The sequence below is a fragment of the Delphinus delphis genome, chromosome 15, assembly GCF_949987515.2.
Source record: "Delphinus delphis chromosome 15, mDelDel1.2, whole genome shotgun sequence".
NCBI classification, from domain to species: Eukaryota; Metazoa; Chordata; class Mammalia; order Artiodactyla; family Delphinidae; genus Delphinus; species Delphinus delphis.
This window is the reverse complement of record NC_082697.1, coordinates 18,409,742-18,424,461: the sequence shown is the minus strand read 5'-3', so window position 1 is coordinate 18,424,461 and position 14,720 is coordinate 18,409,742. Positions and strand designations below refer to the sequence as shown.

General features: G+C 46.5%; 1 protein-coding gene across 7 annotated transcripts in view; it reads right to left on the bottom strand.

Moving 5' to 3' along the window:
- The window catches only part of ZHX3 (zinc fingers and homeoboxes 3), a 127,556-nt gene extending 113,630 nt beyond the window's left edge, over positions 1-13,926 (bottom strand). For 5 of the 7 annotated variants that reach the window (XR_009522071.1, XR_009522074.1, XR_009522072.1 and 2 more), the window contains exon 1: positions 13,782-13,926. The gene's annotated coding sequence lies outside the window, so the exon portion shown is untranslated. Of the gene's footprint in view, positions 1-13,351; positions 13,477-13,781 lie in introns of those variants that run through there. The other 2 variants (XR_009522073.1, XR_009522075.1) reach the window with 1 other exon arrangement.
- Between the last annotated feature and the right edge of the window lie 794 nt (positions 13,927-14,720).

The window sequence follows — 14,720 nt, the reverse complement described above, 5'->3', positions numbered from 1 at the left end:
ACGCCTGGCTCTAGGATTATTCGTGGCCTGATGACACCAGCTCCATTTATATATTCCTTATCCTCTTCAAAATACTTTAAAATACGTTTTCTCATCTGACACAACCATCATCATCATCACTTATCATTGGTGGTGTTATAATTAACAGTTTACAAATGAAGAAGCGGACTGAGAGACGTTAAGGGGTGTCCAAGGTTCCATCGCTAGTAAACGGAGGAGCCAAGATTGGACCACAGGACTCCTGACTCACAGTCCACTGGCAGCTCCCCCGCAGCATCCAGTCTCGCAAAGCCACACTCCGGTGCTACAAGAGACACTCTCGGCTAAAGTACACAAGGGTGCTGGAATCAAGCAAGGAAAGATAGGGAGTCTGGCAGAATTGGTTAAAGGCAGACTGGAGGACTTTATAAACATCAGACTGCGGAGTATAACTTTCATTCAATAGACAATGGGCAACAATAATCAGCCTCCACTTTCAAGTCTCACAGCAGTAATTTTATACCTTTACCTCTGTCTTCAAAGACCTTACTGCACCCTCTCCCCTTGGCTATCAGATGTTGCCAGAGGTCCACTTTACAAAGAAAATAGAAGCTTTTATGAGGGCAAAACTTCCAGCCCCCTAGCTTCTATAGACATACCTGTATCCCCAAATAGCCTTTCCCCTTTCCATACCAAGTGAAAGAGGCATCCCTCCTCTGGTAAAACTACTGACCCTGTGCACATCCCTCTATCCATGGAGGAAACCTTGATCAATCGTTTGTCCTTTCTCTCCCTTCTTCCTTTCTTCTAGCTCTGTTTCTTCAGCCTCTGAACATGCTAGAACCCCTCACATCCTAAAATCATCCCTTCCTCAGGAAGTTCACAGCCCCTTCTCCTCATACGTCATAACTGAGCTCCTTAAGAAGCAGCAGCAGCAAACATGCACCTCCACTTCATCACCCCAGGTCCTCTATTCCACCCACTGTAATGAATTATGACACTGAAACAGTCACCTCTAATGATACCTCCTAAGAGCTAGGTTCAATGGACAGACAGCAACATTTCTCTCGACCTTTATATGGGACTTGACAGTGCTGCATTCTTGAAATTCTCCCTGGCCATGATTTCCATGTCCACTCTCTCCTTCCTCCTCTCTGTCTGCTCCTTCTTGGTTTCCTTTACTGGCTCCTCTTCCTCTGCCTCTCCCCTAAATGTTAGTGTTTCCTAGGATTCCATTTTGATACCTCACCTTACCTTACAAACTCTGTTCTCTCTTTCTGAAATCACCCACAAACACAGCTTCAACTGACAGCTATAGACTGGTGACTTCCAAATTTACATCCCTTCAGTCTAGACCACTCATGTGATCTCTCCACACCCTGGCTACATTTGCCTGCCGGTATCTCCCCATGGATTCCATGGGCGCCTCAAATTCAACACAGCTAAAACCAAACCACTAAGCATCTTGCTTACCACACTTGTTCCACCTCTTTCTGCATTGATAATGACAGCATTTGTTGAGTACCATATCCGTCTTGGTTCTCCAGGAAAACAGAACCAAGAGGATGTGTGTGTGTGTGTGTGTGTGTGTATGTGTGTGTGTGTGTGTGTGTGTACACACATGCAAATTAAGAGATTTATTTTAAGGAACTGGCTCACATGATTGTAGGGGCTTGCAAGTCTGAAATCGGAAGAGAAGACCAGCAGGCTGGAAATGCAGGCCAAAGTTGATGCGCAGTCTTGGACTTAAACAGGCACTCTGGAGTCAGGGTCCGGCCCTCTCACCTCTACATCCACAGCACCCTACACAATGCCTGACACATAGCAGAAGCTCCATAAATGTTGGCTAATGACCAACTGGGTATAAAACGAAATGCTTTTATTCATTTATTTATTTTTGGCTGCGTTGGGTCTTTATTGCCACGTGCGGGCTTTCTCTAGTTGCAGCGAGCGGGGGCTACTCTTCATTGCGGTGCGCAGGCTTCTCATTGCGGTGGCTTCTCTTTGTTGCGGAGCATGGGCTCTAGGCACGCAGGCTTCAGTAGTTGTGGCATGCAGGTTCAGTAGTTGTGGCACACGGGCTTAGTTGCTCCATGGCATGTGGGATCTTCCCGGACCAGGGCTCAAACCCATGTCCCCTGCATTAGCAGGTGGATTCTTAACCACTGCACCAGGAAAGTCCCCGAAATGCTTTTAAATGCGAATGGGACAAAATGATGTAGAAGGCACTGAATTGTGATGAAGAAGAATCAGGAAACTTGAACAAGGGCTGGGCTGTAAATCAAGATACAGCCCTTCCGGGGCATTCACTTGCCAGAATTACCTGACCACTATCCCTACAACCAAATGGGGGACCCTCACATTGAAAGTAGCACATCAGTTCCAACTTGAATGTCTCAACAACCCTGTGAAGTTGGTGTGGCCAAGAAAAGGCCACATTTTATGAGTAATTTGAGGCTCAGAAAAACTAAGGGTCATGTCTAGGTTGCTACAGAAAATATCTACAATGAAGGGTCTTAGTTCTTCAGTGACAGGTATAAGGGGACCATAAAAACAACAGAAAGTCAGAACCAAAAAGGACCCACGCAGTTCAAAACTCTTTATCAAAATCTGCAAAAACTAAAAGTATCTTCTACTACTTACAAGGGATACTTTTTATTTTATTATGATTATTATTCAGATACATTTCTGTCTTACTGTACTATAATTCCATGGTATATATTAGATTATTAGCACTGTCACATATACGTTGTTGTAGTTATATACTAAATACCTAGAGGCACGTACTGCTTTCTGAAGTAACTGCCAGATGTATTAAATCTGTCGTTCTTCAGGGATGACTAGGTAGTCTGTATTAACTCCAGGCACCAAAAAACCGCTGGTTTTTAAATTTATTATTAATAAACATTAGAATTAGTGAAATATTAATAATATACAGCCCAAATATTATATTCGGTGATTTTCTGAAGCCATGGAGTAGTGGAAACTCTCCATTAGCTATTCCTACTGAACAAAGCTGATTACCCCCACCTATATTTGCATATATAGTAACTTGACCTTTTCAAAACTCTTATTTATGTACTGTCATTTAAGTATGATAAAACTCTTATAAACCTTTTTAAAAGGTGTTTCAGTCCAGTTGACAGAAAAGAGAGGCAAACGTCTAACGTCATGTAATTGATAAAAGGCAAAAGCAGGACTAGACACCAGGCCTTTCCACCTCCGCCTACCGTTACACTACAAAGCTATGGTGGCTTCCTGGCCATGGAGCTGCCAGACTGTCAGTGATATGAGGCCAGAGGGAGACCACGTCTGACTTGCTCCCAACAGTGTCTAGCACAGTACCTGACACACAGTAGACACATAAAAAGTACATTACTGGTGAGCAACTGAATTCATTTTCTTAGAGTTGCTTTAGTCACCTGCATGGTAGTTTGGGACATACAGCATTGCCAAATATCTTGGCTTTTAAAATGCTATTGGCATTATCAGGAATAAGCAAAAAGTACTATCTTTTCAAAACTGTATGTGTTGATTCCCAAAGGGATCAGAATTCTGAGCCAGGGCCCCATTTCAGCACAAAAGGTAGCAAGTTGTATGTTTTTCAGCTTCCTAGAAAATTAAGTGTTGGCTTGATGGAGCAAGTGGGAGACTGAAACTAGAGTCTTCTCGTGGGAAAGAAAAAACTGCAAGGTCTCTGGCATAATATAACCATTTGCAAGGCTGGTACAATGGTCCAGCTGTCGCTAACTTACCACGGCAAGAAATGGGCTTGCTAAAGGAGTGTGGATTCACCCAGAAGGACACACATCAACACGACAGAATCTGTGGCACGAAGATGCAGGTCTGAGGCAGGACAAGCCCAGCAACAAGGAACACAGAGGCTTGGGGCAGGAAGAAAAATTCTGGGCATGGCTTCACAGCCTTCCTGTAAAACCCCACGTGCTCAGCCATGCTAGAGCAAGGAAGAACAAGAAGAAGCTGGCCGCCTTCAGTTTATTATGGTGTTCAAGAGGCCTCCTAACCCGGCAGACGATTCCTTTCCTATGAAGTTCTCACCAGTATCACTTACAGCTCCATCTTCCCCCAGTTCCTAAACCACACATCCAAACATATGCCTTCCATTGTCATTCAGATTGTCTAGTCACCACCACAGCACTGTATTTCCATTTCTTCAGGGATTTGAGATATCCACTGTGATTCCAAGATCACCTTTAAGGGCTTCCATAAAAGCACTTCCCCATCATACATTCCTTAATACTTCATATCTTACTTACAGAGACAAGTTATCCAAAATAATTAAGGCGTGAGGCATTCTGAATGAGTGAGTCATTTAGATAACTGAACGCTAATCCATTAAGCACCGAAATATTTCTATAGGCTTGCTAAAATAAATGATGCCTTAGTAAACAAAGAATATAAAAAATAGTTCAAAATTCTATCCAACTTTCAAGATCCAGTCTGATTACAAACATTCCCTGAAAGCATCCTCCAACCCCCTCTTGCCACCTCTACCCACCACCAGAAATAACCTCTCTTTTGCTGTGATCCCACATTTTGATTATACCTCCTTTGCAGCTCACTGCATGGTCTGCTTGAGGTTAGAGATTTAAATGCACCTTGTCTAACTTAAAAAAAAAAAAAGTTCCTGGAGACCAGAGACCTTCTTTTTAATACCAAGGTGCCTAGTTCAAGGCAGGCCTACAAACACTTCACAAACTGAAATACTCTTAGTGATTCAGACGTTGTAAAGGGCACCATAACACAGCAGAGCCTTCCAGGGTTCCCGAGGTCTGGAGGGCAGGGAAGTGTGACATTAGAGAATATGTTAGTATCATTAAAATCCTCTTTGGCCTCTGTCAGTATTTCTCAGCTTTAGAGAAAGTGTTTTTCTACAAGGTAAAAATACTCTAAATTCCTGTTTGTTTGGGTTTTTTTCCTAAAAGGGAATTAGTTAATCTCAACTTGCAAACAGAAAGCTCTGGTGGAGCTGGCATTGCTAAACCTCCACTGGTCTCAAGATGTGCATTCGAATGGCTGTCTGCAGTTCAGCAGGGAGATGAGACAGCGCATGGAAGGACGTGATAAGTGACAGGAATATAGCCAAGATGCTATGCCATGTTTGACATCCAGTTCACCAGTCTGAAAGCCAGACTCCTCAGTCTGGAAATAAGGAACAGAGCACACGATCGAGCAATTAAAGTTTCAGGCTCAAGGTCCAAAGCAACCACTTCTAGCAGGGTAACAACATTGTTTTCCCAAAGCTTTAGTGTTTGGGCATGACAAAACAGGTGGTAAGTATAGTTTAATATTCCAAACACTCAACTCAAACCCTCCTCACCAGCAACAAGGGATTCTAAGTGGTCAGCCCAGGATGGTGAACTCCAAGTTCCCTCCCCAGCAGCTATTCTCTTGCAGGATTCCTTTTCCTTGTCATGGAAACAAACAGAATTTTCTTCATAAAAATAGGGAGGGCTTCCCTGGTGGCGCAGTGGTTGAGAGTCCGCCTGCCAATGCAGGGGACACGGGTTCGTGCCTCGGTCCGGGAAGATCCCACATGGCGCGGAGCGGCTGGGCCCGTGAGCCATGGCCGCTGAGCCTGCGCGTCAGGAGCCTGTGCTCTGCAACGGGAGAGGCCACAACAGTGAGAGGCCCGCGTACCGCAAAAAAAAAAAAAAAAAAAAAAAAAATAGGGAGAATGGGGTGGTAGGGTTGCTGGTATCATGATATTAAGTATCTAGGCATGTTCGCAGCCCCTCAGGGATAGTAACTGCTCTTGTCTTTGCCTTGTCATTGAGTAAAGGGTTTTTTAATCCAGTATCTTCAGAGACAGAACTGCGTCACATAAGTTAATTGTACTGATAACTGAAGCACTAAAACATGCAAGATTAGAACAGAAAGCTTTCTAAATTCAATCGCATTACTTCCTTCTCAAGCTTTCTGAACTAACCAAACCATAATTTGACCTATTCCTGCTGAACAGGATAGCAATTATGATTAATTAATGTATTCGGAGACCACAGAGGCAAACAAGACTGTTTCCTCTATGAACGTCCCCAAACTGCTGTACTTTGAATTATTTTGTGGAGAGTTTTTGTCTCTGTCATCACCAGCTGTCTCTTCCTGCTTTCGTCAGGGGGTTTGCCTCTAATGGAGGGTCTCTTAATTCAGTGCATCTGGTATCAGCTAGACCTGGAAAGGCAAGCTATTAAGAGTCACCGGCTAAGGCTCTCTCTCACCAGCCTCACTTCAGACCCCGGCAGTCGGCCTCCAGACCCCGTGTTCTTACCCACTACAGGCACATTTCCCAAACTTGCCTAATTATAAAGGACTACCAGGTGTGTGTGTGGAGGGCGGAGTGTTAAAATGCACATTCTCAGACTCCTGTCCTAGAAATTCTAATTCAGTGGGCCTGGGGTGGAGCCCTGGAATCTGTGTTTTTAACACAGACCCTCAGATGATTTCCATGACCAGGTTTAGAAACACAAATCTATATGCCATCCATGCTGCCCACCTAGAATTGGGACTCCTTCAGAAGCATAATGAACCTGGGCCAAGGCCAACTTCTTCCAAAGAGACCTTGCAACCCACAAAGCTTCCAGGTCACTGCTCTGCCAATGCCCTGATCCTCTGCGGCTCCTGCAGGCTGGTCATCACACCTCTTCTCATTGCCAGTATGTCATTCACCGAAGATTTGGCACGCCTTCCTTCTCTCCACCCCAAATGTCCCGCCACCCTTTTGATGGCTTGGATAACCACATGGATGACCCAAACAACACTCGAGCCTCAGTTACTTGACCTTCTTCACTGAGTTCGCTTCACTTCAGCCACTTATTTCTGTGGCAAAACCCAGGTGCCTGTCATGTCCAGTAATTAATTGCTCCAACTCTGAAATCTTCCACTCACATGTCACTCTCTAACCACATCCTCCTATTACTCCATCGCTCCAATACATCCACTGCTTGATTTCATCCACACCTCTGGTCCTTTTCTCATCCACGTGCAGCAGAGACCCCCTTACTGCTCGTGTTAATCACTCCCTGCTCAACACCCTCAGTTCCTCTGCTCCACTGTCCTTCCGCTGCTCACCCCCAGCAAAATTCAACCCTGGCTCAGTCCAGCTATATGTCTTGTTTGCTCCTAAACCCAGGCAGCTGAATGCTCCTGGCGCCCTGATCAATCCACGGTCTCTTACCTCAACAGAGCCCTGCATACTGCCGAGAGGTCATGGACGTTGCCCCAAGTTCACTCTTCCTCTTCCTGACCTCAGCTGTACGTCAAATCTCCTTGTTTTTCCTCTGACCTCTTCCCTCTTACTCTTAGAGGACAACCTCACCCTCTATTTCACAAAGATGATGGAAGTCATCAGACTGGCACTTGCTCTTAAGTCATCCCACCAGAAAATGCAACTGTGCCCAGATATTCCATCATAAGGGCTGCCAAGCCCATCCATGCCTGTGCTGGGCCTACTGTTTGCTTGGTTATTTGAAGTAAACTCCCTGGTGATAATCATAACTGAAGTAAGCTGTAACGGTGGTGAATGGGGAAAAAAAATAGCCAGCCTCTCAAAGGATCCCTCTACCCTGAGAATCTTTTTAAGATTGGGAGGAGTTTAAAAAGAAAAAGAAGAAAACAAAACTATCTTACCTACAAGCATTGAACAAGTTTAAATACAAACATAAAGTTGCCTACATCAATAGAATGATTATAAATCCCAAGCCAAATAGTTAATTGCCTGATAATTTTTATAAACTCAAAACCAGAGTCACTGAAACACTACTGTTAGTTATGGTTTCTGTTTTTCACTCTTAACCAAACTCTAGTTTATTGATGGGGCTAAAAGTCTTTTCCTAACTTTTTTTTCCTCCTTATAATATTAATATTGATAGCTAACATTGACTGTTTTTTGCGTATAATTATGCTACTCACAATGACCCTGTGAGATAAGAACTATTATTTTTCTCCATTTCCAGCTGAAAAAAACAGACTTAGACATGTTAAGGAATTTGCCCAAGAGCTTGCAGCTAGAAAGTGGCAAAGGTAAAAGTAAAACACAGAGCCCAAACACAAACTCATCTCTGTTCTTTGGCACAGTGGTTATCAACAGAAACTTCCCAGGAAATGCACCACCCTAACCCAAGCATTTTTTTTTATACTCCAATATATGCTCAGAAACACAAACATGAGGAACCACCCAATATTAATATCACCGCATATTCCACATTCATTCACTCATTCCTACATTCATATCAGAAGGCAGCAGTGAATCAAAGGGAAGCAATGAATTCTACAGTCAGATCATACAGATCCAAATTCTACCTCCGCCACTTTCTTAGCTGCCATATTTTAAAAGTTACTTCTCTAAGCTCAATTTTCTCAAAACAAAAAAACCCCCCAAATGATAATATAATAATGATGGTAATATAATAATATAATGATGGTAATATAATAATATAATGGTAATATAATAACCATCACCACCTTAGTAGGTTCTCCCAGAGATTTAGAGATAATGCACGAACACACTTAGCCACGGACCTGGCACATAGTCTCAAGAAAGGTTAGCTGTTATTATAATTCTTATCATTCAGCAGGTACTGGGGACCTGCAGCTGGTGGAGTCTAGGCAGAGCACAGTGCCCAGACTGGACCATAAACAGGCCAAGGCTGTCCCTGCCCTCTTGGTCTTGCAGTCTACTGGAGTAGACAATAAAGAAGGAAACAAACATATGAATGAAATACTTGGAATTTTAGTGAAGTGCTAGCAGGAAATGAACACGTACTGAGAGGGGGACAATGGGGAGGAAGCTACTGTAAAGGGGTGATCAGGGAAGAGGCTCCTCTGAGGAGGGACATTTTTGCTGAGCCCAGATGTTGGAGAAGGACCTTCCACAAGAAGAGTCGGGGGAACAGTGTCGGACAGAGGGAAGGGCTGTACAGAAGAGGAGAAGAACTTGGCATTGAGAGGAACCGATGATGCTCCCACCTGACAGGAGCGCAGCGAGTGAGAAGCGGAGCAGAGAGGAGACAGAGGCCAGCACCTGAGTAAGTGTGCACGTGGGTCTGAGGGCGGTAGGGAGCCTCGAAGTGGGCAGGGGATGAGCAGGGTGACAGGGACTGGTAGGCTCACTGGCTGCTGGCAGGAGAACGGGTTAGCGAAGGCAGGAGTGGATGCTGGGAGACCAGGTGACAGGCAGGAACAGTCATCCAGCTGAGAGAAGACGGTGGCTGGATTAGGAGGACGGAGGGAAGGGAGGATCTGAAGTACCTGGAAGCTAGGCCGACAGGCCACGCTGACGGACTGGAGGTAGGGTGAGGAATCGGGAAAAATCCAGGTCAACTTTCAGGTCTCTGGCGAAACGATGAATGGACAGTAATGACATTGAGACAGGGAAGGCTCAGGGCAGGGGAAAGCTGGATGAGAGAGGGGAGAGGGGTCAAGAATGAGGAATACAAATTTGGAAGTTTGAGGGGGAGATTGAGCAATCGATTTTGGACACGTGAAGTTTGGGATCACTGTGAGGCTGCCAGGAGAGAGAGAAGGGGGGCGGTACGTAAAAATGTAAGTCTAGGGCTTCCCTGGTGGCGCAGTGGTTGAGAGTCTGCCTGCCAATGCAGGGGACACGGGTTCGTGCCCCTGTCCGGGAAGATCCCACGTGCCGCGGAGCTGCTGGGTGCGTGGGCCATGGCCGCTGAGCCTGTGCTCCGCAACGGGAGAGGCCACAACAGTGAGAGGCCCGCGTACCGCAAAACAAAAAAAACAAAAACAAAAAAAAAATGTAAGTCTAGAACCAAAGAAGGGTCCAGGCGGGAGGTGTTACTGAGGTAGTCATCTGCATCCAGAGGGTAATCAAGCCCTGGGAATGGATGAGATCACTTAGGAAGAGACTATGATGAGAGAAGGGAGGGAGCCAAGCGAGAAAAGAGAAGAAGTAATACCAAATCAGGTCGGTAATCTAAAACGAAATGTGGTAATGTAGCCCATACAAAACCACACAGAACTGCCCCGACTATGTGCTTGATAAATGCCCGTGGAACAAAGAAAAATTAATTAACACACTCCCTTTAGGCCTTAAAAGAATAAAATTTTTCATTTAGGATTTTTTTCCCCAAGTTCTCCTATGTTTGAGGCATAAGAAAAAAGATTTTGAAGGTTTGGATTGTGTTCAAAGGAATTCTTTTCCTTTAGAGCAAAAAGCAAGGATTCTTTTCAAAAACTCACTGAAATTAAAGATTGCCTACTTGAAATATAAGCTTTTAGAAAGCTTACACTCACACTATATTCTCTCTGTAAAAATTCTACCCCAATATACAATTTTTCCCTTCCTTATAATGAAAATGCAATTATATGTTCTATTACAGATGTCATTTCATCCTGAAAGATGAAGCTGGTACTTTCAAACAGTTCAAGAGTCACGTGAGAGTTGTAAAATGCTCAAGAGATCAAGGATTTATTTTAAAATGTTTAAAAAAAAAAAAAACTTAAGTTACCTGCTAGGCCATCCAAAAACTGATAACCAGGGAATTGAAAAGGATAAAACTGCCAGGAAAATAAGTAAATATAACAGCTACTCCTCAAATGAAAATGCATTAAAGCTGTAATTATATCTCTGGGTATCTATTGACACAGAAAACTCACTATCCTCTTGAGGCTAATACTATCACTACGAACTACCAGACTGAAATCATAGCAGTAAACACAACTGAGATACTTTATACGTTTCAAAGTTTTCCAATGTAACACAAGGTATAATGCATAAGAAGGAGAGTCAGTAACATTTGCCAAAACTGTTCCTTCCCTCAACTGTTCAAGTTAAATCAAGATTGTAATTCTTTTTAAGATCATAAGCCTCACTTTGTAAAATTCTTCTCCTCAGATATGTAAAGGAGAGGACTACCCTGACTTTTAAAGGATTGTTATCCCACTTCATGATATAGCAATCTAAAAGCCTAGGAGGAAAAAAATGAATGGTTCTGATGAACCTACAGGCAGGACAGGAATAAAGACACAGACATAAAGAATGGATTTGAGAACACGGGGAGGGGGCAGGGTAAGCTGGGACGAAGTGAGAGAGTAGAATGGACATATACACACTACCAAATGTAAAATAGATAGCTAGTGGGAAGCAGCCACATAGCACAGGGAGATCAGCTCAGTGCTGTGTGACCACCTAGAGGGGTGGGTTAGGGAGGGTGGGAGGGAGACGCAAGAGGGAGGGGATATGGGGATACATGTATATGTATAGCTGATTCACTTTGTTAGACAGCAGAAACTAACACACCATTGTAAAGCAATTATACTCCAATAAAGATGTTAATAAATTAATAAATAAATAAAATAAAAGCCTAGGAGGCTACCAGGAAGGTTACATGCATGGATGGGTAATAAGCATTCATTCATTCAACAAATATTAAGCACCAAAATGGGTCAGGTCCTCTCTGGGCCCTTGAAGATACACCAGTGAAAAAAGCCTCACACTTCCAGATTAATCGAGGGAAAGAGACAATAAACCAACAAATAAATAGGTATTTGCCAAGTGTGGTAAGTGCCATGAAGAAAAGTAAGGTTGGTTAAGGAGGACAGGGGAATGGGGTGTATCCTCCACAGAGTGGTCAGGGAAAGGCCTTAAAAGGTTACACCGGAGCAGAGCCTGAGGGAAGAAGAATCATGGTGTCCAGGGAACAGAGTTCCAAGCCGACGCAATAGCAAATGCAAAGGCGAGGAGGCTGGTGCATGCTTGAAGTTTTTAAGGAATAGCAAAAAGATCTGTCTGGCAAGGCTGGAAGTGAGGACACAGAGGTAGCCTTGTAGACCAAAGCAAGGACTTCAGATTTTACTTTAAGATGTGACGCTGTTGGAGCTCTCTAAGCAAAGGACCTAATCTTTTTAAAAGGCTCAAAAAAGGAACAAGTTCTTATTAAAACAAGACATACCTCTCACAATCTATTTATAAGTGTAAAAAAGCAGACAATAAAACAATCTTATGGTAAAGCAGCATTTCTGTAAGAAAAAAAAATACATATGGGAACAAAAGACTAACGGGATAAATACCAAACTATGGTTTACTATGGTTTGTGGGATGGTGGGTTTTTTCTTATGCTTTTCTTAGGTGTTTTTTTTCCCCTAGTTTTCTGCCTTAAACATGAGTTATTTTTGTAATTTTTGATGTTATCTTAGAAAAGAAAAAAACCCACTCCCACGTGAGACTGCCCTAGTCTGAAATCTTAGTTAAATATGACAAAAAAAAAAAAATGGGGACCATTTTCTCCCCAAATTACCCTGCTTCCCATGCAATGTTTTCCTGTTAGGAAGCACTGTACAAATCAAGCGCCACGCAATGTATCAAGGTCACAAAACCAACTTGGTTAATATGTTTATCATTACATAGCAGCTCTGTCCTCTACAGCAACTTTGATACCATCTTTCCAAGGCAGCAACAGAAGGGCCCTTTTCATTAATTTCCTAACACTCTTAGCTACTACTATGCCGCTTCTGGATTTTTCCACTGTATGTCTCTTAGAAACAAATTAAGCCCGAATAAGTTGTTCCAGCTAATGAAGTGCGCTTTTGGCTCTTTCCCCGTGGTTGAGAATTATCCGGCAAAATACCAATTGTTTTAGGACGCATTTTCTCTTAGTTTTGAAATATGCAATACGAAGTTACTGCAAATAAAGAACATTAAGATAACAGCATACAAGAGCATGTATAAATGGAAACTACTGTAATTCTTCTTAAAATTGAGGATGTGTGGAGGTCTCATGAATAAACATACTATACGTCCACATGACACAGATAAAGACGGAAAGGAGTGTGCCCTCCCTCCTCCTCTACACCCCCCTCCCCCCGCCCCACCACATAACATTTTCTCGCAGGGCAAAAGCCCAGGGCAATCACTGCTCAGAAATGCAAACCACGCAACTCAAAATGACTCAAGCTCTCAAAACACTTTCCACCTAAGCTCCTCATCCCACCCACTCCTCAATCACTTCCGACAGGCTTCTCTGAATGGAAATCCCAAACTGGGAAGGTTTAGCAAGCCCCCAAACTCTGCTCACATGCCACCTGCGGCATCCGGGGACCCAGAGCCCAGCTTCGCTGCCTTCTCCAGGGCAAACACCGGTCCCAGGATGGAGAAGTCTACTGCACCCAGAGTGGCTCGAGTCCCTGCTCAGCTGCCTCCCTGGCCGAGCGGACCAGAGCCTGGGGCTGCCCCCATCCCCGCAGGACGCAGCCGGCCCGAGGGACTTGGAGCAAGCGGCTCTCGGCCGCCCGGCATCTCCGCCCCACGTTGGTCAGGCCGCCCCCCGCGCTCCCCTCCCGGCGCTCGGGCGCACACTTGGTGCTCACAGCCGGCGCACACGGGGACACGCACCCTCACATGGTCCGGCGGGCATCTGCGGACACCCCCACTGCCCCGCCACAACCCCCTCGTTGCAGCCGTGTGGCCCGCGGGGGCTACTCGGACCCCCGGGAGCGGCGGCGGCGGCACCCTCACGCCTCCAGGGTGCCCGAGCCAGCAGCGAGGTCGGGAGGGGGGGGGGGGTGCTGACAGATGGGGCGGAGGGAGGGGCTTCGGGGGGAAGGGGCGGAGCGTCCCAGCCAGGGGGTGCTGGCGGCTGACAGAAAGACCCGGGGTAGCCGGCGGGAGGGGGTGGCGGACACTGCGGGCAGGGCCGGGGGCCAGGTGTGGTGGGAGGAGCTCGCGCAGACACAGGGGGCTGACAGGAGGAGACACACACACACACACGGGGACTGACAGTCGCGGGGGCACACGGGGCCGGCGGGCCGCGGCGAGCGCTCACCTGGCAGCGGCAGCGGCGGAGGCGCCCGCGGCCGGGCTGCTCTCCCCGCGCTCCGGGCCTCCCTCCCGGCGGGCGGGCGGCCGGCCTGCCGGCCGGCGCAGGCCCCACAGAGGTAAAGGCGGTGGCGGCGGCGGCGGCGGCGGCGCTGGCGGCAGCGGCAGCGGCGGCGGCGGCGGCGACGCCGGAGCCGCGGACTACTGGGCGGCGGGGACGCAGCTGCACCAACCGACTCCGGGCCGCTCGGCTCGGCTCGGCCGCACTCGGAGGCGCTCGGTTCCGCTCGGCCCCGCTCGGCTCGGCTGGGGGCGTGGCCCGAGGCCCCCCGCCCAGGTCGCCTCTGGCGCCCGGGGGGGCGGGGCTTTCGTGCGGGCGCAAGCCCCCTGACGTCGCAGAAAGCGGACCTTACCCCGGGCGCATGCGCGGGCGCCGCTCCCGCTTCTCGCCGCGTGGAGGCTGAAGGGGGCGGAGAAGGAGGGGACCGGGGGCGGATGCTGCGGTTCTGGAGGTTCCCGGCTTTTGTACTCCGTATCCTGGTCCTTCTAGAGGACCACCTGAGGAAAGCCACGGCAGGCTGTACTTTCAAAAAGATGCAGGCAGGGCAGGGACCCTGGCCCTTTCCCGGCCCCTCTGCTCCCACTCCCGTGTTTCCCAACGAGCATCGCCTGGGATTTGGTTTTTCTTTTATCCCACTAGCACAGCACCGCAATTTTTTATCTCTTCTGTTTCTTAACAACAACGACGACTTCCGATGACTGCTTTCTTAACATTAAGTCTTCAGGTACTTGAGAACTTTCAAGCATCAGTTAGCCCCCTCAGGTACAATAATGCTCTTTTTTCACAGCTTCTATTGTGGAACCTGTAACGCCTGAGGTGAGGGTGACCCTTTTCTGAGTTTTTGTCACAAGTTCCAGGCACCTTTTTTGTTATGGAGTCCATGTC